Source organism: Pseudorca crassidens, chromosome 10 (genome assembly GCF_039906515.1).
Source record: "Pseudorca crassidens isolate mPseCra1 chromosome 10, mPseCra1.hap1, whole genome shotgun sequence".
Lineage (NCBI taxonomy): Eukaryota > Metazoa > Chordata > Mammalia > Artiodactyla > Delphinidae > Pseudorca > Pseudorca crassidens.
In genome coordinates, this window is record NC_090305.1 from 74,238,371 (window position 1) to 74,262,574 (window position 24,204).

The following is a 24,204-nucleotide window of genomic DNA, read 5'->3' on the forward strand; positions in this document are numbered from 1 at the left end:
CCACCCATTAGCAGAGAGGCTGCCTAAAATCATAATAAGGTCACAGACACCCCAAAACACACCACTGGACGCAGTCCTACCCACCAGAAAGACAAGAGCCAGCCTCATCCATCAGAACACAGGCACCAGTCCCCTCCACCAGGAAGCCTACACAACCCACTGAACCAACCTTACCCACTGGGGGCAGACACCAAAAACAACGGAAACTACAATGAGATATCACTTCACACTGGTCAGAATGGCCAACATCAAAAAATCTAGAAACAGTAAATGCTGGAGAGGGTGTGGAGAAAAGGGAACACTCTTGCACTGTTGGTAGGAATGCAAATTGATACAGCCACTATGGAGAACAGTATGGAGGTTCCTTAAAAAACTAAAAATAGAATTACCATACGGCCCAGTAATCCCACTACTGGGCATATACCCTGAGAAAACCATAACTGAAAAAGAGTCATGTACCAAAATGTTCATTGCAGCTCTATTTACAACAGCCAAGACATGGAAGCAAACTAAGTGTCCATCAACAGATGAAAGGATAAAGAAGTTGTGGCACATATATACAATGGAATATTACTCAGCCATAAAAAGAAATGAAATTGAGTTGTGTGTAGTGAGGTGGATGGACCCAGGGTCTGTCATACAGAGTGAAGTAAGTCAGAAACAGAAAAACAAATACTGTATGTTAACACGTATATATGGAATCTAAGAAAAAAAAAAAGGTCATGAAGAACCTAGGGGTAAGACGGGAATAAAGACGCAGACCTACTAGAGAATGGACTTGAGGATGTGGGGAGGGGGAAGGGTAAGCTGTGACAAAGTGAGAGAGTGGCATGGACATATAACACTACCAAACGTAAAACAGATAGCTAGTGGGAAGCAGCTGCATAGCACAGGGAGATCAGCTCGGTGGTTTGTGACCACCTAGAGTGGTGAGATAGGGAGGGTGGGAGGGAGGGAGACACAAGAGGGAAGAGATATGAGAACATATGTATATGTATAACTGATTCACTTTGTTATAAAGCAGAAACTAACACACCATTGTAAAACAGTTATACTCCAATAAAGATGTTAAAAAAAATATTTAGGGAATTCTCTGGTGGTACAGTGGTTAGGGCTTCATGCTTCCACTTCAGGGGGCACAGGTTAGATATGTGATCAGGGGACTAAGATCCTGCGAGCTGTGCGGCGTGGCCAAAAAACTAAATAAATTAAAAAAATAAAAATATCTAATTTCTTTATTTAAAAAAAATTAAGAAAATGGTAATAGGAACATACATATCGATAACTACCTTAAATGTAAATGGATTAAATACTGCAACCAAAAGACAAAGACTGGCTGAATGGATACAAAAACAAGACCTGTATATATGCTCTCTACAAGAGACACGCTTCAGACCTAGGGATGCATACAGACTGAAAGTGAGGGGATGGAAAAACATATTCCATGCAATGGAAATGAAAAGAAATCTGGAGTAGCAATTCTCACATCAGACAAAATAGACTTTAAAATAAAGACTATTACAAGAGACAAAGAAAGACACTACACTCGGAGGCTTCCGAAGAGAGAGGGAGAAGGATGGCAGCAGTAATAATGGATCATCTGGGTGCATTATGGATGTAGAATCTGAGGGGGAAGCTGGCCTTGGGGAAGTCTACCATTCTCGAAGACAAAGTACAGCAAAGACAAGATGTGGTATTTGGCAAAACTGATACGAGGAATGTCCGCTGACCAGGCTCTGGCTCAGCTGGAATTCAGTGACAAAAAAGGGGCCCAGATAATTAAAGCGGTTCTCTTAGAAGTACAAGGTATGTCAGTGAGAGACCACACACAGTGTGGAATTCAGATCCAATTTATATATAGCTGAGTCCACCTCAGGGCGAGGCCAGTACCTGAAATGCATCCAGCACCACAGCAGAGGTTGCTTTGGAATTATGGAGAAGGTTTTTTGCCATTATTTTGTGAAGTTGGTGGAAGGCCCTCCACCTCCACCTGAGGCACCAAAGACAGCAGTCGCCCATGCCAAAGAGTATATCCAGGAGCTTCGCAACTGGACCATCATTCACACTCTATGATGGGGGTATTAAGACTCCACAGTGTATATATTTTACCATTTATTTCCTAAAACCAACAAAAATTAAAGACAAACGCTTTTTATGATTTGTCATTGAATTACTGAAATATGAAGTACAACTGCTAGTTTTACATGAATATTTATAAAGCTCTGCCCATCTCTCTTGAGCCTCTGGGTATATTTTTTTTATTGGCAACTAGGAAGGAGAAGTCAGCTTTAAACGTAGTGACACACTATATAATTCAGAAGGCTTTTTTGAGTGCTGTTTGAAGGCAATTTAGCTTTCTAGCTTGTGCCCTGCAGGTGGTAGTTTTGATACTGGACTTGAGTAGAAAGTTATAGGATAAAAAAGCTTGTCCTTATTATTTCACTTGATTTCTCTCCTGGAACTGGGGGAGGGGGCGGTAGAGGAGAGCATCCCTGCACATTGTTTCAGTGTAGTATTTTAGGGCATTCTGTAGTTCAGTTTTTCCTTTCACTGTTGGCATAGGCCAGTGGACGACAGATTATATTTTCCTTTACTGTTTTAGTAGTAAACTTGAAACTACAGGAGTTTATTAGATATATTAATCTAAAACTCCAAAAACCATTTAACTTAGAATGTTTTATTTTGCTTAAATAATGACTATTTTTATGTCTCTTACCAATAATGTTTACTATTGTTTGGCTGTCTAGTTTAGGATTGATTCATTTTTCAGAGTGAATTCAATTACGGAGAGAGGAACTGAACCAGTCTCAGCCTTGTACTCTAAAATAATTGATATGTTTAGGACATTCCACCTGAAAGCGGAAAAATACACTTTCTTCTCAAGTGCACATGGAACGTTCTCCAGAATAGACCACATGTTGGGTCACAAATCAAGCCTTGGAAAATTTAAGAAAACTGAAATCATATCAAGCATCTTTTCCGACCACAACACCATGAGATTAGAAATGAATTACAAGACAAAAACAGTAAAAACCACAAATACATGGAGGCTAAACAGTGTGCTGCTGAATAACCAAGTGATCACTGAAGAAACCAAAGAGGAAATCAAAAAAATACCTAGAGACAAATGACAACAAAAACACAACAATCCAAAACCTATGGGATGCAGCAAAAGCAGTTCTAAGAGGGAAGTTCATAGCAATTCAAGCTCACCTCAAGAAACAAGAAAAATCTCAAATAAACCATGTAACCTTACACCTAAAGCAACTAGAAAAAGAAGAACAAAGAAAACCCAAAGTTAGTAGAAGGAAAGAAATCACAAAGATCAGAGCAGAAATAAATGAAATAGAAACAAAGAAAGCAATACCAAAGATCAATAAAACTAAAAGCTGGTTCATTGAGAAGATAAACAAAATCGACAAAGCTTTAGCCAGATTCATCAAGAAAAAAAAGGGAGAGGATGCAAATCAATAGAATTAGAAATGAAAAAGAAGAAGTTACAACAGACACTGCAGAAATACAAAGCATCCTAAGAGACTACTACAACTCTATGCCAATAAAATGAACAACCTGGAAGAAATGGACATATTTTTGGAAAACTACAACCTTCCAAGATTGAACCAGGAGGAATTATAAAATATAAACAGACCAATCACAGGTAATGAAATTGAAACTGCAATTAAAAATCTTCCAACAAACAAAAGTCCAGGACCAGATGGCTTCACAGGCGAACTCTATCAAACATTTAGAGAAGGGTTAACACCTATCCTTCTCAAACTCTTCCAAAAAATTACAGAGGGAAGAACACTCCCAAACTTGTTCTACAAGGCCACCATCACCCTGATAACCAAATCAGACAAAGATATCACAAAAAAGAAAATTACAGACCAATATCACTGATGAACATAGACGCAAAAATCCTCAACAAAATACTAGCAAACAGAACCCAACAACACATTAAAAGAATCATACACCATGATGAAGTGGGATTTATCCCAGGGATTCTTCAGTAAATGCAAAACAATCAGTGTGATACACCATATGAACAAATTAAAGAATAAAAACCATATGATCGTCTCAATAGATACAGAAGAAGCTTTTGACACAATTCAACACCCATTTATGATAAAAGTCTCCAGAAAGTGTGCATAGAGGGAACCTACCTCAACATAATAAAAACTATATACAACAAACGCACAGCAAATATCATTCTCAATGGTGAAAAACTGAAAGCATTTCCTCTAAGATCAGGAACAAGACAAGGATGTCCACTCTTGCCACTATTATTCAACATGGTATTAGTAGTCCTAGCCACAGCGATCAGAGAAGAAAAAGAAATAAAAGGAATGCATACTGGAAAAGAAGAAGTAAAACTGTCACCGTTTCCCAGTGACATGATACTATACATAGAAAATCCTAAAGATGCCACCAGAAAACTACAAGAACTAATCAATGGCTTTGGTAAGCTTGCAGGATACAAAATTAATGCACAGGACTTCCCTGGTGGTGCAGTGGTTAAAAATCCGCCTGATGATGCAGGCGACATGGGTTTGAGCCCTGGTCCAGGAAGATCCCACAGGCCATGGAGCAACTAAGCCCATGCGCCACAACTACAAAGCCTGTGCTCCAGATTCCATGAGCCACAACTACTGAGCCTGTGTGCTACAACTACAGAAGCCCGTGCGCCTGGACCCTGTGCTCTGCTACAAGAGAAGCCACTGGAATGAGAAGCCCGCACACTGTAACGGAGAGTAGCCCCCGCTCACTGCAACTAGAGAAAGCCCATGCACAGCAATGAAGACCCAACACACCTGAAAATAAATCAAATAATGATAATAAATAAATAAATAAAAATAAGGCAGTAGGTGGCACTCACTTCCCTCTTGTTAGCAGAAAATTGTTAGAGTGTTCAGCACTACCTGGTTTTCGTTGATACACGTGTTTCACTGACAAGAGGCACTCCGTCCATGGCCCTAGTCCAGTGTTTCTCAAAAGTTTATATGTAGAGGAAGAACTTGGGGTGCTTGCTTATTAATGCAGACTTCTGGGTTTTACCCCAGAGATTCTGATTCACTAGAAATCTGTTTTAAATAAGCACTTCCTGGTGATCCTATTGTAGGGGACTGCACTTTGAGAATATCCCTCTAGTCGAATGAAGAATGTATCTTTAGCACCATGTTTTAAGATGGCATTAATTATAGATACTATTTACTGGGACCAAATTATTTGACGTGCTCCCTGCTATATTTTACAAATAACTATCTCAGGGTCACACAGTTTGTAAATATTGGAGCTATGATTTAAACTCTAAGTTTAAGTACCTGGTTCTGCATACTTAATGAATGTACAGGTATGTTTCTGGGCCTCCGCAATTAACCTAATGTGTGGGTAAAAAGGCAAAGGGCTCAGTGGAATAAGGCACTGAGGTTTAGGGCAGATTCATTCTGGGTCCTAAGCTATTCTAGCATGGAATCATGGAAATAACACTGGAGTGGTCGAAGGCGAACTTCATTCTAGTCCTGGCATACTCATTAACCAGAAGAACACTCTCGGCAGGTCTCCTCCCTCCCTGGCCTCCATTTCATTCATCTAGAAGATGAGAGGCTCAGTGTTCTCTGTAGACCACCTTCTTCAGAATCACTTGAAGAACTTGTTAAAAGATCCAAATCCCTGGGCCCTACTCTGAGACTTAGTGAGTCAGGATCTGGTGTGGGAGACCAGGGGGTTTGCACTTGTAATGAATGCCCCAGTGATGTGTGGCTAGAGAATCACTGCATCAGAGGGTCTCTACGTTCTCTTTCAGTGCAGGAAGTACACTGATCATAAGTTTAGCTCAATAAATGACCAAGTGGTGAACGTGCCCAGGTAAACAGGTGAAGAAATAGAATGTGACTTCAACCCTGAGTCTCCTTCATGCCCCCTGCCAGTCACTACCCACCTGTCTTCCCCAAAGGTAACCATCACCCCAACTGCTATCATATGATAGGTATTTTTTTAAAGGTTAGCTTTTGTTTTCTTTAACTCAGCGTAATTTATTGGGCAACCATTATATGCCTGGTGCTGAGGATACAGGTAGTAAAAGAGGAATCGGCCCTTGCTTGTGGAGCTCAAACTCTGCTGGGAAAGGCAGAGTAATTCAGTAAATCACTAATTACAAGTCTTCACTGTGCTGAGTGTTACGAAGCAGAGGGACATGGGCCTATGGCAGCAGACATCAGGGTGCGCTGGAAAACAGTCATTGGATTTTTGGGAAACTTTATTTTCTTAAAGACACAGTGAGGGGAAAGGGTAAAATGGCAAATGTCATACGGATCAGTAAAGAGTTATGTTGTCAGAATGCTGACTTGGGTTTTGTTTTCAACTGTATAAACATTAGGACCACTTCATCCTTCCAGAAGTAAGATGTGGGGTGTGTGATGTGGATGGGGAATATACTGTCTTTGGAGCTGACTCAGAGTTACCAAACTTTATGAGGCTCCAGCTAACCCTGAGGGGAAAGACATGCAAAGTGAGTATACTGCAAACATTGCAAAATAAAATGAATGTGTTTTTCTCTGTGGGGGGGAAAAAAAAAAAGAAGGACACTACATAATGATCAAGGGATCATTCGAAGAAGACATAACAATTATAAATATTTATGAACCCAACATAGGAGTACCTCAATATATAAGGCAAATGCTAACAGCCAAAAAGTAATACAACCATAGTAGGGGACGTTCACAACCCACTTTCAAAAATGGACATATCACCCAAAATGAAAATAAATAAGGAAACACAAGCTTTAAATGATACATTAAACAAGATGGACTTAACTGATACTTATAGGACATTCCATCCAAAAACAACAGAATACACTTTCTTCTCAAGTGCTCATGGAACATTCTCCAGGATAGATCATATCTTGGGTCACAAATCAAGCCTTGGTAAATTTAAGAAAACTGAAATCATATCAAGTATATTTTCCAACCATAACGTTATGAAACTAGATATCAATTACAGGAAAAAATATGTAAAAAATACAAACACATGGAGGCTAAACAATACACTACTAAATAACCAAGAGATCACTGAAGAAATCAAATAGGAAATCAAAAAATACCTAGAAAGAAATGAAAATGAAAACACGATGACCCAAAATCTATGGGATGCAGAAAAAGCAGTTCTAAGAGGGAAGTTTATAGCAATACAATCTTACCTTAAGAAAAAGGAAACATCTCAAATAAACAACCTAAACTTACACCTAAAGCAATTAGAGAAAGCAAAGCAACAAAAAAAAAACAAAGTTAGCAGAAGGAAAGAAATCATAAAGATCAGATCAGAAAGAAATGAAAAAGAAATGAAGGAAACAATAGCAAAGATCAATAAAACTAAAAGCTGGTTCTTGGAGAAGATAAACAAAACTGATAAACCATTAGTCAGACTCATCAAGAAAAAAAGGGAGAAGACTCAAACCATTAGAATTAGAAATGAAAAAGGAGAAGTAACAATTGACACTGCAGAAATACAAAGGATCATGAGCGATTACTACAAGCAACTCTATGCCAATAAAATGCACAATCTGGAAGAAATGGACAAATTCTTAGAAAAGCACAATCTTCCAAGACTGAACCAGGAAGAAATAGAAAACATAAACAGACCAATCACAAGCATTGAAATTGAGACTGTGATTAAAACTCTTCCAACAAACAAAAGTCCAGGACCAGGTGGCTTCACAGGGGAATTCTAATAAACATTTAGAGAAGAGCTAACACCTATCCTTCTCAAACTCTTCCAAAATATAGCAGAAGGAGGAACACTCCCAAAATCATTCTATGAGGCCACTATCACCCTGATAACCAAACCAGACAAAGATGTCCCAAAGAAAACTACATGCCAATATCACTGATGAACATAGATGCAAAAATCGTCAAAAAAATACTAGCATACAGAATCCAACAGCACATTAAAAGGATCAAACACCATGATCAAGTTTATCCCAGGGATAAACTTGGGTTTATCCCAGGGATGCAAGGATTCTTCAGTATATGCTAAACAATCAGTGTGATACACCATATTAACACACTGAAGGAGAAAAACCATATGATCATCTCAATAGATGCAGAAAAAGCTTTCGACAAAATTCAACATCCATTTATGATAAAAACTCTCCAGAAAGTAGGCACAGAGTGAACTTCCCTCAACATAATAAAGGCCATATATGACAAACCCACAGCTAACATCATTCTCAATGGTGAAAAACTGAAACTATTTCCTCTAAGATCAAGAACAAGACAAGGTTGTCCACTCTCACCACTCTTATTCAACATAGTTTTGGAAGCTTTAGCCACAGCAATCAGAGAAGAAAAAGAAATAAAAGGAATCCAAATCAGAAAAGAAGAAGTAAAGCTGTCACTGTTTGCAGATGACATGATACTATACATAGAGAATCCTAAAGATGCTACCAGAAAACTACTAGAGCTAATCAATGAATTTGGTAAAGTAGCAGGACACAAAATTAATGCACAGAAATCTCTGGCATTCCTAGACACTAATGATGAAAAATCTGAAAGAGAAATTAAGGAAACACTCCCATTTACCACTGCAACAAAAAGAATAAAATACCTAGGAATAAACCTGCCTAAGGAGGCAAAAGACCTGTATGCAGAAAACTATAAGACACTAATGTAAGAAATTAAAGATGATACAAACAGATAGAGAGATATACCATGTTCTTGGATTGGAAGAATCAATACTGTGAAAATGACTCTACTACCCAAAGCAATCTACAGATTCAATGCAATCCCTATCAAACTACCAATGGCATTTTCCACAGAACTAGAACAAAAAATTTCACAAGGTGTATGGAAACACAAAAGACCCCGAATACCCAAAGCAATCTTGAGAAAGAAAAACAGAGCTGGAGGAATTAGACTCCCAGACTTCAGACTATGCTACACAGTAATCCAGACAGTGTGGTACTTGCACAAAAACAGAAATATAGATCAATGGGAAAGGATAGGAAGCCCAGAGATAAACCCATGCACCTATGGTCACCTTATTTTTGATAAAGGAGGCAAGAATATACAATGGAGAAAAGACAGCCTCTTCAGTACGTGGTGCTGGGAAAACTGGACAGCTACACGTAAAAGAATGAAATGAGAACACTCCCTAACACCATGCACAAAAATAAACTCAAAATGGATTAAAGACCCAAAAGTAAGAACAGACACTATAAAACTCTTAGAGCAAAGCATAGGCAGAACACTCTATGACATAAATCACAGCAAAATCCTTTTTGACCCGTCTACTAGAGAAATGGAAATAAAAACAAAAATAAACAAATGGGACCTAATGAAACTTAAAAGCTTTTGCAAAGCAAAGGAAACCACAAACAAGACAAAAAGGCAACCCTCAGAATGGGAGAAAATATTTGCAAATGAATCAATGGAAAAAGGATTAATCTCCAAAATATATAAACAGCTCATGCAGGTCAATATTAAAAAAACAAACAACCCAATCCAAAAATGGGCAGAAGACCTAAATAGACATTTCTTCACAGAAGATATACAGATTGCCAAGAAACACATGAAAAGATGCTCAACATCAGTAATTATTAGAGAAATGCAAATCAAAACTACAATGAGGTATCACCTCACACCGGTCAGAATGGCCATCATCAAAAAATCTAGAAACAATAAATGCTGGAGAGGGTGTGGAGAAAAGGGAACCCTCTTGCACTGTTGGTAGGAATGTAAATTGATACAGCCACAATGGAGAACAGTATGGAGGTTCCTTAAAAAACTACAAATAGAGCTACCATATGACCCAGCAATCCCACTACTGGGCATATACCCTGAGAACCATAACTCAAAAAGAGTCATGTACCACAACGTTCATTGCAGCACTATTTACAATAGACAGGACATGGAAGCAACCTAAGTGCCCATAGACAGATGAATGGATAAAGAAGATGTGGCACATATATACAATGGAATATTACTCAGCCATAAAACGAAACGAAATTGAGTTATTTGTAGTGAGGTGGATGGACCTAGAGACTGTCATACAGACTGAAGTAAGTCAGAAAGAGAGAAACAAATACTGTATGCTAACACATATATATGGAATCTAAAAAAAAAAAAAAAAAAAAAGGTTCTGGTGAACCTAGGGGCGGGACAGGAATAAAGATGCAGATGTAGAGAATGGACTTGAGGATACGGGGAGGGTGAAGGGTAAGCTGGGACGAAGTGAGAGAGTGGCATGGACAGATATACACTACCAAATGTAAAACAGATAACTAGTGGGAAGCAACCACATAGCACAGGGAGATCAGCTTGGTGCTTTGTGAGCACCTAGAGGGGTGGGATAGGGAGGGTGGGAGGGAGGGAGACTCAAGAGGGAAGAGATATGGGGATATATGTATATATATAGCTGATTCACTTTGTTATAAAGCAGAGACTAACACACCATTGTAAAACAATTATACTCCAATAAAGATGTTAAAAAAAATTATAAGCTAGGAAGGAAAGTTTGAGATGTAAGAAGAAATGAACAAAGAACAGTATTTTAAAAAATATTTTTGTATATATTTTTATATAAAAATAAAATTTTTTGTTTATAAAAAAGGTTTGTTTATAATTGCCTGTTTTTTAAAAATAATGTCTAATCTTAATATAATATAAAAATATGATATAATTTTTTAAAACAATGTCTAATGTTAATCAGAAAAAGCATAATTAAATTACTGGAAAAGAACATGTAAGTAGGAGGTGATAAACAGAGTTAACATGTTTTATGATCTTTATGTTGCTTAGAAGAGGGAATTCACTGGCCACACAGTCAGGGATGGAGGCCATGCACAATTCAGTCACACAGTCTTCTCACCAAGGCTTATCCAACTACAACCAAGCCAAGTACCAAATCTGCCCACAACAAAGGACAATACTGAGCCCTGGGTAGACTAACAAGCTACCTAGGGAAATACTGATGACATTAGACTTCTCTGACTTTGAAGAGGTCAGTGCTTCGACTTAAACAGGATACAATCTTCCCTTTATGGATTTAACATCTCTTCTTCAGCACTTCTTCCAGGACCACAATTCTTAGACATACACAATGCCTTATCTATCACATGATAGCCTGCACAACATCACCTCCAACCATGAGACACACTTGACCATTAATGGGCCCATAACCTAGAAATGCTGATTTAGTACCAAAGCAGGGGGACGACACCCAAAAAGGCTGGGTTGCTGTCCTAAAGGAGCAGTATATGTCTTAAATCACAGGTCAATATATGGTGCCATCTCCCCTATAGTAAGGATACATGGATCAGGAAACTGAGAAGAGGAGGTGGGAGTGCTCTCTCGCACTTAACCACCTAATAACTCACTAGAAGAAGGTTGCTTCCACCAAAGAACATTATCATGGTGTGATCAATTAGAAGCTTAAATTGTCCCACGGCCATTTTGAGCTTCTCATCCCACTGAACCAGTGAAAGAGTGTCACCATTTCTGTTATGCAATGCGTGAAAGGAAGGAGATATATAGAACCCAAGTATTCACGGGGATACCCTTAAATGAAAGTGTAACCCAGTAAGTCCAGGCCATCAAGGACTTAGATGTTGCAGGAAAGAAGGTACGGATCACCCTATGAAGTCATGAACCCTATCCAGCTGAAGTGCCAGCAGAAGGTAAGGGGATTGTACAAGAGGTGATGGAAGAAGGAAACCATGGTTACCAACAAGGCTTCTTGGCCAGCTATAGAGATAGGGACTATAGCAGTTATGTTTGTTTCACTAAATCATTTCTTTTCTCCCTTTTACCCTCTGCTACCTTACAAGACTGGTGGTAGCTCAAGTTTTGGATAGGAATATGACATAACTGACATTGGCTCACAATGACACAGGAGCTGAGGTGACTTCATTCTGTGTTGGGGATGCTAACTTTTCACATGAAAGAAGGTTGAGAGTAGATGCCAGGAGGTGAGTGGAATTAACTATGCCAGATATTTTCCATTTGTCCCTCTGGATCCATCTCCATTCTCTCCTTGCTTCCTTCCCCACAGACTGATGTACTCAGGTCACATCAGTGTGCTCTCTGCCCTTGGGCTTCCAGTAGAATTAAGCTAACTGGATTGCAGGGAGGAGAGTGAAGTCAGCCCATTTATTTCTCTGGTTCCCTCCCTGTGAGTTCACTTCAGACTTCAGACTAGCTGTCCCTTGACAGAAGGTTACTATCCCTCTCAAAGCAGCCCCATGTGACTCTCTTTTTCCAGGTTCTGGGAACCTCTCCTTCCCTTGTCTCTTTGGGCCTAGAAATGGTGACATTTCTGCCGCTATAGCCCGGGGCTCCTGCACAAGCCCTAATTGTTCCCCTATACCATACCTTTGGAATTAATTCCTTTGTAAATAAATGCTTCTTGAATTATCTTAATTTGAAATATCTGTTTCTATTGAGGCCCTGATTGACCTACTCACTGTGATTCCATGTTATATAACACAATGTCTGTGAACAACTCCTACGTGGAGAGATTTTTTTTAAACACCCATAAACCCAGACACCTGGATAATTTGTTATGGAAACAAAACTGATTAACCGTTTGGCAGTACCAGATGGGCTCAGAAAAGGTTGCTATAAGAACACTTTCTGGGTAACCAGGAAAAAGAAGGTCCAAGATGGATATGAAAAGTCAGGAACTCTCTACTTCTGGCCACTATAGGGCAGTTGCTATAGAAAGCCAGGAGATGTCCAAAAGTTTGCTAAAGCCCAGATTACTAAGTTAAGAGAAATGTTAGCACAACTTAGTAGTAACTTGTCTGAGGACCAACTTGCTTAGAAAAATTTGGATAGGCTGTAATTTATAATAAAATGAGCAACTGATCAGATACTCAGAGGGAACCTGAATATTTCTCAGAGATGAAGGTTCTCAAACTCTGAGTTTACACGGGTATCACCTGGCATCAGGACAGGGTATATTATGGCAGGGTTCAGAGCAAAATGAAAATGTAGGCCTGTTGCTAAGAATTCCAAGATGATGACAGCAGAACCATCAAACCAAGCACAAGGCTCTTTTAAAACCCCAGTCCTGTGTGACTGCACAAATCACATGGCTATGAAGCCATCCCTACTTGGAGAGCTTGTTACCACACAGATCACTGCACCCCACTCCCAGAGCTTCTGATTCAGTAAGCCTGGGATGAAGCCCAAGAACTTGCATTCCTAACAAATCCTGGGTGATGCTGATCCTGCTGGCCCAGGGGCCACACTCTGAGAACCACGACCCTAGAGAACATAAAAGTGGGAAAAAAACATCAGGAGGAAATGAACATACAACCAATATCTTTAGAGCCCAAGCTGATCGTATGAATAGATTTTGTATTGGATATCACAGTATGTATATCAAAAATTTACAGAAAGTTAAATTTACTCATTTATAAATTTATAGATACAAATTTAATATCCCAAATAATATTAACTGCTTATACCACACTTAAATATTCCTTTTTTCAACAAACACTTATTAAATGTTTACTATGTGCCAGGGTACTATGCTTGCTCATTCATTATCTATGAATAGGTCATAAATAATTGAAGATATTATTTAGAATAGTGATCTCAAGTGTCAGGGAGAAGGAGAACAGAGTTGGGATGAGGGAGACCCCCCCTCCCCACCAGGCAGGGAAATAGAAGAAGGAAAAACTACCATTTTTTATAAGCATATGTCTATTGTATGCTTACCAAGAAAATATAGTTTAACAAAACCATCTTAGTTTTGATCAACTGACACATGACATAGAAAATGCATCATGGCTGAGTGATTTCTAAAAGGCAGAGAATGCCTTATTTCAAATAGGCTGAGATATTAGGTTTTCACGGGTGACCTATAAAAAGTTTATTAAGAATTAAAGACTTCTATCATATGTTGAACTACCCACCGTATAAACACACACACACAAAAACCTTCAGAACTTTTCAAATACTCTACTTGGAATAACCAAGTTATTAGCTGAGAAAATCAATGAGTCCAGGGTGATTTTTTTCTGAAGGATTAACAAAAAGTCAGACACCTTTTACAAAGAAGATTAAATCACCCCATTGTTACTTACAAAGTCTCACAAAGCCACCGACAATTTATGTTCACAAACGCCTCCTGCTTCACAGCCTGTAAGAGCCCATACCAGCTTCAGTGTTCTGGTTTCTCCTCCTGGATGTACAGTGTGGCTGGCTGTTGACTATTCATCATTATGATTTCAAAGGATGAAAAGTTTGCTCATGTGGAATGTAGGTATTCTTGACCTCTGAAATCCATTGTTCTGAAGCCAGAGAAAAATATTTCTCATACTAAACAAATCTGATAAGGTCATGTCTGGCTTCAAAGAAAGATCAGCAACCGACTGCACAATAGTCTGCAATTTCTAATATATTCTTCTCTCTAGGCCTCGAGTGTTGATAATTAACTGCCTCCTATTCTAAGCTGAATTTATTGCCTTTCTATTGTAATTTTGGTACAATTAAGTAATTGTTATTGTAAAAAATTTTAATCACATTGAGAAAATAAAGTGATTTTTTCCCCACAACCTTCCTATCCCCCACTTACACATAAATAAGATGAAAATATATGTACATTACAAGAGTTTACTGGGAAGAATGCTACTGAAGAATGCTAAGAAAACTTTATGCTAGACTTTCAAAACATTATAATTAATAAGGGAAACCCCAGTTTCCAATGAAAATCTTCAAATCAAAAGTATTTTCAACAGATGAATATTTACTATGAGATTCTGGTAATGTTTTTTGCAAGGGCATTGCTTTTATTTTTCAAGCAAAGATCAAAAATATTTTGTATCTGGTCCCCTGTTGATTTATATCACTTAAACTGCCAATATTTTTTAATTCACAATGAAATTGCACAGAGCTCAATTTATAAATATTTATCTATAAAGTTAACAACTGTGAACTGTAGTGGTGTGTCAAACTATAAACATAGTCATGGAATATTGGTTCATTTTGAGAACAGATGTTGGGCCAACTCCATGATGGAGCTGATTGCAGTAGACACAGTAATGATTTAGTTTCTTTCTTTCTAGGAACTTTTAAAACACACAGGTAAGTCTAGGGAAAGCAAACCTGTACTTGAGTCCCCATTCTCCATTTATGCCACAGTTGCAGACATCACTAAATGATCCTAGAACTTCCTCAGTTCTCAGACCAGCCTTGGTACAGATCTCATCACAGCACTCTGGCAGTCACTATCAATTGACTAGAAGAAGTACAAGCTCAAATAATTTTCTCTGTGTTTAACTCTTGTATCCTATAGTGGTTCTCAAATATTTTCATGTGTAGCATATTTTCAAATATTAGAAAGCTTGGTAGCACTCTCAAAGGGATTAAAAGATTGAAAACAATTACAAGTAATTTTCAACAACAATAATAATCTAATCTGTCACTGCCTTACAATGTCTAGCAAAGCAGCCACGATTGACCAGTCATTCACTTTGTATCCAGCTTACCCTTGCAGGGTAAGCTTTGGTTTAATGGGTATTGTACCCATTAAGCATGCCATGTTCCTTTAGGCCCTGCTGGTACTCTGCTTAGGAGAACAGACTCTACTATCAAAACAATGGGGTACGACGCTGTCATTTTACCTTGAGAAAGAACACTCTGGCCAATGAATGACCACCTAATCCCAGAGACAGAGAGAATGATTAGGAAATCTGCTGGGTTTTCCAGGTGAACACAAATACCTGTTTTATTTTCCTTACCTCCTTCAATTCTCTCAGTGTCCCATAAGAAAACTGAGGCTCAGAGAGGTTAGCTCCTTGCCCCATGACTCACTGTGAAGAAGTGACAGAGACACGACTCCTACCAGGAGACAGGGCCGACTTCAAAACCAGCGTGCTTAGCCTCTCTGCCACTCTGCCCTCTGATGACTAACAGAATCCAGTCCCCTTCCGCAGTGGGAGTGGATCTTGAAAACCAACAGTAACAACTGGCAAAATGAAACAGCCACCACCACTCTTTCCACTGCTTCAGGCAGAGTAGGTTATTTTGTTTTTGCTTTTGTTTTTTTTGAGGGCAGGCAATCCACTTTGTCTTCGGACCAGGAGCCTGAAAGCATGTTTCTTCTGCTTCCTTCAAGAAGTCTCCCACTTGAAATATGATTACTTACTGGAGATAAAGGGGATGATAGAGCTTTACGAATGTTATAAGCCACAGGAAACACAGTATGAATTAGTATCGGGATTACCTACATTTAGCTCCCCCACCTTCACACAGGAGCAATACTTTTACTCTCACTTTACAAGTGAAATAATCCAGGAAAGAAGAGAGAGACTACAAAGTTTAATTAAGCATCTACATGTCAATACTCATGTGACATACATGAGCTCCTTTAATCTTCACAATAGGTACCAGGTATATATTTTTAATATCTTCTGGTTAATTTTTATTACCATGTCATCAACTATCTGCTTTATGTGTTTGTTTATTATCTGTGTCACGCTCACCCCCATTAGACTCTCTATTAGGTAAGGGATTCTGACTTTGGTCTGTTTCATCTACTGCTATATCCCTAATAGTGCACGGCACATGGTAGATGTCCAATAAATATTGGTTGAATGATTGAATGGACACCCGTGAGATTCAGTAACTTGCCTGAGGTCACACAGTTTGGAAATGAATCCTCTGTCATGTGTACCCAATCGCCACATGAACACCCCAACTCTGGGCTCAGGGTTATGTGAATGATTGAACAGTCCCACCAGGACACAGAGGGCTGGGGCCGTATTACAAGGATATCACTTGGCAGTGCATTTCACAGGAATAATGGTACCCTTTGACCACGGGTGTCCTGAAAATATTGCTTCTTCACAATAAAATAAAAAACAAGGGCTTCCCTGGTGGTGCAGTGGTTGAGAGTCCGCCTGCCAATGCAGGGGACACGGGTTCGTGCCCCGGTCCGGGAAGATCCCACATGCCGCGGAGCGGCTGGGCCCGTGAGCCATGGCCGCTGAGCCTGCGCATCCGGAGCCTGTGCTCCGCAATGGGAGAGGCCACAACAGTGAGAGGCCCGCGTACCAAAAAAACAAAAACAAAAACAAAAAACAAAAGAAGAAGAAGAAAGAAGTTTATCAAAGAGACAGCAGCTATATCCTCAGATTTAGGAAACCCTAAAACAAACAGCCCTGATGGGATTACACTGCAGGTGCAGGAGACTGCCCACAATTCCTCCTTGCTACTTCCCTCCTAATCGTCAGCCTCTGTCTGGTTCACGTGGATGCAACTCGACTCAACAAACTCTGACTCAGGGCCACTCTGTGTCACCTGCAGGTGGTGACTGGGGAAGATGCATCCCAGTTCTTAAGTAACTCACAGTCTACGACAAGGAAAAAGGCAGTGAAACACCTCGGTTTAAAATGAAGCATCATGAAAATGATAAAAACAACATACAGCAGGAGTACAAAGGAAAGAAAGTCTGGCTATGTGAAGGCTGCGTCAAGGAAGATTTCAGGGAGCAGAGGAGGCAGTATGTGACTTGGGCTAAAGAAGAGGGTCACTACCGCAAGGAAAACAAAACCCCAAAGTCACCACCAAGCTGAAGCAGGGTAATTATGGATTCCTGGAGTTCAAAGCAAAATTGAGGCAGCAGAATTTAGCCCTGTTGTTCTCATCTGGCATAAATAAGGGGTGACTGCCCCAAAGGGGACATTTGACAGTGTCTAGAGACATCTGTCACAACTAGGGGGTGCTACTGACGTCTAGTGAGTAGAGGCCAGGAATGCTACTAAGCATCCTACAATGCACACTGCAGCCCCCCCGAACCCCCCAACAGGGAATTATTCAGGCCAAAATGCCAATAGTGGCAAGGCTGAGGAAACCTGGCTTAGAGCAACGAACAGGAGCTTTGAAGGCAAACAGGCCTGGGTTGGAGTCCCAGCTCTGCCCCTAAGTACCCCAAATGGCTACTTAGTAGCCAAGAGGAAAACATATCTTCATTGAGCTTCAGTGAGGATATGTTCATTTGTTAAATGGGAAATGTCAGTAGTGCCTGCCTCACAATGGCCACTCCTCATTCAGCAGATATGACTAAAGGGTCTCCTATGTCATTGCTCCCCAACCTTTTTGGTACCAGGGACCAGTTTCATGGAAGACAATATTTCCACGGACTGGGGGTGGGGTGGGGGAGGATGGTTCAGGCGGTAATGGGAGCGATGGGGGGCAGCAGATGAAGCTTCGCTCACTCTCCCACCGCTCACCTCCTGCTATGAGGCCCGGTTCCTACCAGGCCACGAACCAGTGCCGATCTGCGAACCTGGGGGTTGGGGACACCTGCCCTATGTGCCAGGCACTATACTAGGTCCCAGGATACTAGAGTGGGTAAAATGAATGTAACCCCCATCCTCATGGAACTTATCATGGAAATCAGGCATAGAAGTGAGCAATAATAATAAAGAGGCAGAGATGCTACTGGAGAGATGTGTTAAAGGTGAAAGAAGTCCTAGGAAGGAACAAATAGCCTAGACAAGAGGGATCAAAGAAGACTTCTTGGTAAAAATAGCATTTAATTGGACATACGGAGGCTGGTGAAGGGTTACTCAAGCAAAGAGGGGCAGATTAAGTGCGATAACAAATGTGAAACCCTTATTACAGTACCTAGCACAGTGTAAGCATTCCATGATGGGAATTATTCTGAATGTCCTAAAGAGGCACACTGTGCATACGATGGATTCTATTTTTCAGTAGGGGTCATTTTAATATGGTGGAGACTGCTCAATGTTTACCAGACTGTGTTTTCTCCTTCTCAGGTACTTGGCTCCCTGGCGAGACATTCTATGAGACCTTACAGTTAGATATGGCCATGGACCAAGTTCTTGTCAGTAAGATGTGAGAAGAAGTGATATGTTGATTTCTGGGTGTGGGCTTTAGGTCAAAGGACATGATTCCTGAATAACATTTTTGTTCCTTTCTTTTTTTTTTTTATTTGCGGTATGCGGGCCTCTCACTGCTGTGGCCTCTCCCGTTGCGGAGCGCAGGCTCCAGACGCTCAGGCTCAGCGGCCATGGCTCACGGGCCCAGCCGCTCCGCGGCATGTGGGATCTTCCCGGACCGGGGCACGAACCCATGTCCCCTACATCGGCAAGCGGACTCTCCACCACTGCGCCACCAGGGAAGCCCTTTTGTTCCTTTCTCATTGCTAAATATGGATGTAGCCCAGCCCAATTACAGCCATGCTAGGGCTGGGTAGGCAAAATTTTTCTGTAAAGGTTCAGTCAGTAAATATGTTCAGCTTTGTGGGTCATATGATCTCTGTCACAATTACTCAACTCTTCTGTTGTAGCACAGAAGTGGCTACCATATACAACAAATGACCATGGCCGAGTTCAATCAAACTTTATTTATAAAAACAAGCAGAAGGCCGAATTTGGCATGCAGGCCACAGCTTGCTGGCCCCTGTGCTAAGGGATGTTGGATTCATGACAGATGGCATTGAAGAGAACGGCCTTATCAACCTAGACCCCCTCACCTTGGAACTGTTATGAGAGAGAAAGATAAACATATATAATCTTTGAGCCCTACAGCTTAGACTTGCCTTAACTAACAAATGGGTTTCTCAGGACTCTTTGGGTTTATTTAGACTGTCCTGGGAACCCAATAAATATGCACATATATTAGGGTCTTCTGGTGAAATGACCCCTGTACATCAGGCATTTGGAAGTAAGGCTGACTTCAGGCTGGAGGGAACACATGCTTTAGCTATAAGGGGTTCAGAGTTAAATTCTCAGCACTCAGTCCCCACCCAGCTGAGGGAAGCACACTGGAGACATCACCATCATTTAAAAATGGAAGGTTTACAGAAAAACTAACAAATTATCTAATTCAGGCTGCTGAATGCCTGTTGGTGTCCTCCTGGAAAACTCTAAGTAAACAGCTGGTCTCTTTAATCATAGTGGAGAGCACACAAAGGAGGCAGTGAAATAGCAAATGAACCCCGGGTGCTTCCAATGGCAGGCCACGCTGGCTGGAAGACGGCTTCAGGAATTTTATGTAAGATGAAGGGTGAATTCTCGTAAGCCTCTGAACCAAGCTCATTGGTGGTATGCATTATTTTTGGCTTCCTCTACAGCTGTTTTTGTTGGGGAAGTTTGAAGGTGAAAGTGTCCTAGGAAGATCTCTTTCCAAAAGTGTTTGAAAAAAAATTGTCATAATCCATTTTACATTCATAATCCATTTATATCTGCAACTATATTTTAGGCAACCTGACCTTCATTAGAAATTAACCATAGCTAACTATGGGGTAGCACTGCCAAGATGTCTGAGCTGGAAGGAATTTACAAAGTATCCAGTTGAATCTGATTTTCCCATTTCACATGTGAAAAAACTGAGGCCCACAGAGGTTAACCTTTCAAGGTCACAAAACTAAGTTAGAAATAACATACCTGTATGGTTTGGGGTGGGAAAACTATGCAATTTGCTATTTGTTTGTTCGAAATTGGGAGGAAAATACAATTTCACTGTCCATTTACCCTTTTGTTTTCTATATTGAAAAGGTTCAGAGGTAAATGTGGGTACCTCAGTTTTAAATAAATTTTTATGACCAAATGACAAACTCTTATGAAACTTGGAGTTAATAAAAACTCCTGAATTTTGACTGATTTCTTATCATCATTCAGTTTTCTAGAGAAAAAATGGTTTAAGTAAGATATTTACATGTGTTCCTGTCAAATAATGACAGTTGTGTCCCTCAATGCAGCCTTTTTTTTTTTTTTTTTTTTTTTTCTACTGAATTCTCTGGCTTTTGGAAATAAGATGTGGGAAGGAGGTACTAACTGCTAGTTATGTCTGAATTGAGATGCTAAAGCATCTTCACGAGGAAAATTCACCTTTTTATTTGTAATTTCCCTGTATCTTCACATAGGTTCTTCTCTATTTTCCAAAGGATCTTATGCCTTACACCCTAAATGTAGAGAAAGAAATATTCCAACACAGCTCTCTGTACCAAGGCCCTGGGCCAGGCTGCCACTCTTCATGGAGCTGTGAGTCTTGGAAGCAGTTATTCCGTCTTCCTCAGAATGGCACCGACACACAAGGAGTCAGGAGGACTCCTTGGGAAAGCCCCCAAATTCAATAAGCCGTCACTTCTTTGAAAAGACAGAACTAGGGCATGAAAATGTTTGGAACATGGGTGCCATGCTGTTGATTTTCACTTAAACCGTATACTTTACAGTACTTAGAGCAAATATATATAAAAGTTAAATTTGACAGCCTGGTATTTTAAAAGATATAGTTATCTGTGAGTTCTGGGATCGCAATCCAATATCTGGGAGCTGACCCCATGACCGTTTGTCTCTCCACACAGCAAAAGTATAAAAGTCCTACATGTTGGTTGGCATCCATGCCTCAAATCACGGAGGTTTTGTGGTAAGGCAGTAGCTGTAACAACAGATGGCCACATTTTCGATCCCCCAAACTGCAGAGGAAATGCACATACAAACATTTTCTACACATGTTCAGATACACCAAATATGGTACAATCAAGGACATCTCAGGTAGAAGAGAACAGTTCTGCTAGTTCTTGAGCGTAGTGCCAAAGGGACTAGGAAGGTTTCCACAGAAAGACCAAAGAAGCATTTCACATTGAATAACCCACAATGACAAGAATTTATGGAGAGAAATCATTCTCCTCACAGTCACAGGCATGTCTGCAAATCATCAGGCAACTACTGTACTTTTAAAAACCTATCTTGATGGTCTTCTGTTCATATATGTATTCATATTCTGACATTTTTGTCATGTCCAAACATTTTGGTTATTTTTCTTTCTTTTTTTTTTTTTTGGTTACACACAATTGATATGCTAGAAGAAAACTCAGAAGATATAGAAAAGGAAAAATAAAAACAATAATCTATGATCTCATCAACTAAAAATAAACAATTTTCAGACAGTGGTAAATACCACTCCAAATATTTCTGCCCTTGTCTCATGCACTCTGTTTTTGTCTTCCCAGTATCTTCTATATACACAACACACAGACATACACATCCTAAAATGAATGCATATTATATATATTAACCTGACTTTTTTCACTCAGTGATATGTGTAAAATATTTTTTAATGAAAATAAATGCCTATCTGTATTATCCCTTTTAACACTTATATTGTATCCACTGAGTATGTATAAACATATGTATGTGTACAAACACACCATTATTTACTTAATCAGCTCCCACTGTTGGACAAATGGAATGTCTCCTTTCCCTCTCTCACTACCATAAATGATTCCTTAATAGATGTGGACATCCATGTACCTAGATATCTGTCCAGCTGTTTCCATAGGCTAAATTCCTAAGAGAATTGTCGTACCAAAGAATATAAATATTTTAAGGCTTCAGAAGCTTACAATTCCTGCATTAGGATGGGTATTGTTCAATAAAACTGTTCAGTAAAACTCTGTGATATGGAAATGTTCTATAGCTGTACTATCTGATATAGTAGCCACTAACCACATGTGGATTAGCCTTGTGCTCTGCACTGACCATTTTCCCTAAGAAATGAGAAATTAAAACTTATGGAACACAGAAATGTTCAGCATGTGTAAATAGTTACATTAAGAGAAAATAAAAACTTGCTACAACACCTTCAAAGAGCTGGCCTTACTATAAACGCTAAATTTTTATCATTCCTTCAAAATTATTTCTCCTATTAAATGCGAGCTCCTCCATCAAAGCCACATTTGCTCGTTTAGTCAACCGTTCTCCTAGCCTTGGGCAACACACGCTTTTCCATTTCTTCTCATCTAACCCTCTTGGCTACTGTGAATGCTACAAAACCCACTTCAAAGCATGTGAGAGGCGGGAACAGGATCTACAAGGCCAAGAAGAAAAGATTCCAGGGATGGGATAAGATATGAAATTCGTAGAGGAAGATGAAAGCATTTACGGACATCTTTGAAAATGCAGCAGCATGAGAAAACTGCAGATGAAAAAGAATGAAAAACAAAAATAAAAGTATATCTTTGGCATCCCAATCAAATGTCCTTTCTAAGAACCTGATTATTCAAGTGTCCTAAAATTCAGGAAGATGTAAGTTAGAAAAATGCCCATTGGTTGTTAGACATGCATAATCAAATCTTCAAGATCACTTCATGTTCATTTTTCCTTTTCATTTTCTTGACAAGCCTGCAAGGCACACAAAGTTAATAATAGTATGTTCATCTTGCAGGTAAGAAAACCATGACAGTTCAAGCAAAATTGTTGGAGATCTAGGATCAAAGATTTCCTGCTGTCAACTCTGAAGAGATTTTTTTTACTATACTATGCTGCATTTTTCTTTATTTTTGCATTCTGAAGCATGAATCAGATCCTGTACCCTTCCTTTTCAGTTTAAACCTACAGTGGCCAGGGTTATGTAAAGAAGCCCTTTGAAATCCATAGGTGGGACATGAAATAACTAAGAGAAAAATTGGCTGATGTGGTCAATCTCTCCATAAAGTAGTTACATAGCGTATGACAAGTTGTAAGATATATGTAGGCTGGTAAATGTGGGCTACTTATTCACAAGCCTACATGAAAGCTGGATGAATGTATGGTTTTACTCACCTTTCTCCAGGTCCCACATGAGAGCATTTTTCCTGGCCCTCTCCTTTCCTTCAAACACACAAACATACGGTATATGCTGAAACTCAGTGGACGCCATGCAATGACAGTAAGTCATTTAAAATAGGCATGATGTTTGCCAAGAAGTCTGCTCTGCCCTTTGCCCATTTGGTTAAATCCTTCTCACCCTTTAGGTCTATGTTTGGAGGTGCTACTCTATCCAGAAGCCTCCCTTAACTCCTCAGCACTCCTGACCCTTTCCATAGAAGCTGCCCATCCCATATCATTGGGACGATATCTCTTCTAATCCCCTGTTTAGTCTTCCTTTGCCACTAGATTACTAGCTCCTATCAGGCAGATTCTTCAAATACTGAAACTGGGTCCAACACAGAGTGGTCACCAGTAATGTTTGTTAAACAACTATTTGTTGAAGTAATGTTTGAAGTAATACATGAACAAACAAATGATCTAACAAGTGGTTCCAGCCCAATCAGGGTTTGAATATGGTGGAGATGTCCACTTAGATATTTACTTAGACAACTGCTGTATTAGTGGGGTGTGGTAAGCAGAATTTTGGCTCCCATAACCTTTGTTCCCTTGTGTTATACCATGAATATGTCACATTACGTGGC

The 24,204-nt window shown here is 39.7% G+C and overlaps 1 protein-coding gene and 1 pseudogene across 12 annotated transcripts in view; one reads left to right on the forward strand and one right to left on the reverse strand.

The window, feature by feature from the left end:
* ERC2 (ELKS/RAB6-interacting/CAST family member 2) overlaps window positions 1–24,204 on the reverse strand; it is a 960,889-nt gene that overhangs the window by 297,755 nt on the left and 638,930 nt on the right. The window lies entirely within an intron of this gene.
* On the forward strand, window positions 1,577–2,155 carry LOC137233117 (large ribosomal subunit protein uL22m pseudogene; annotated as a pseudogene).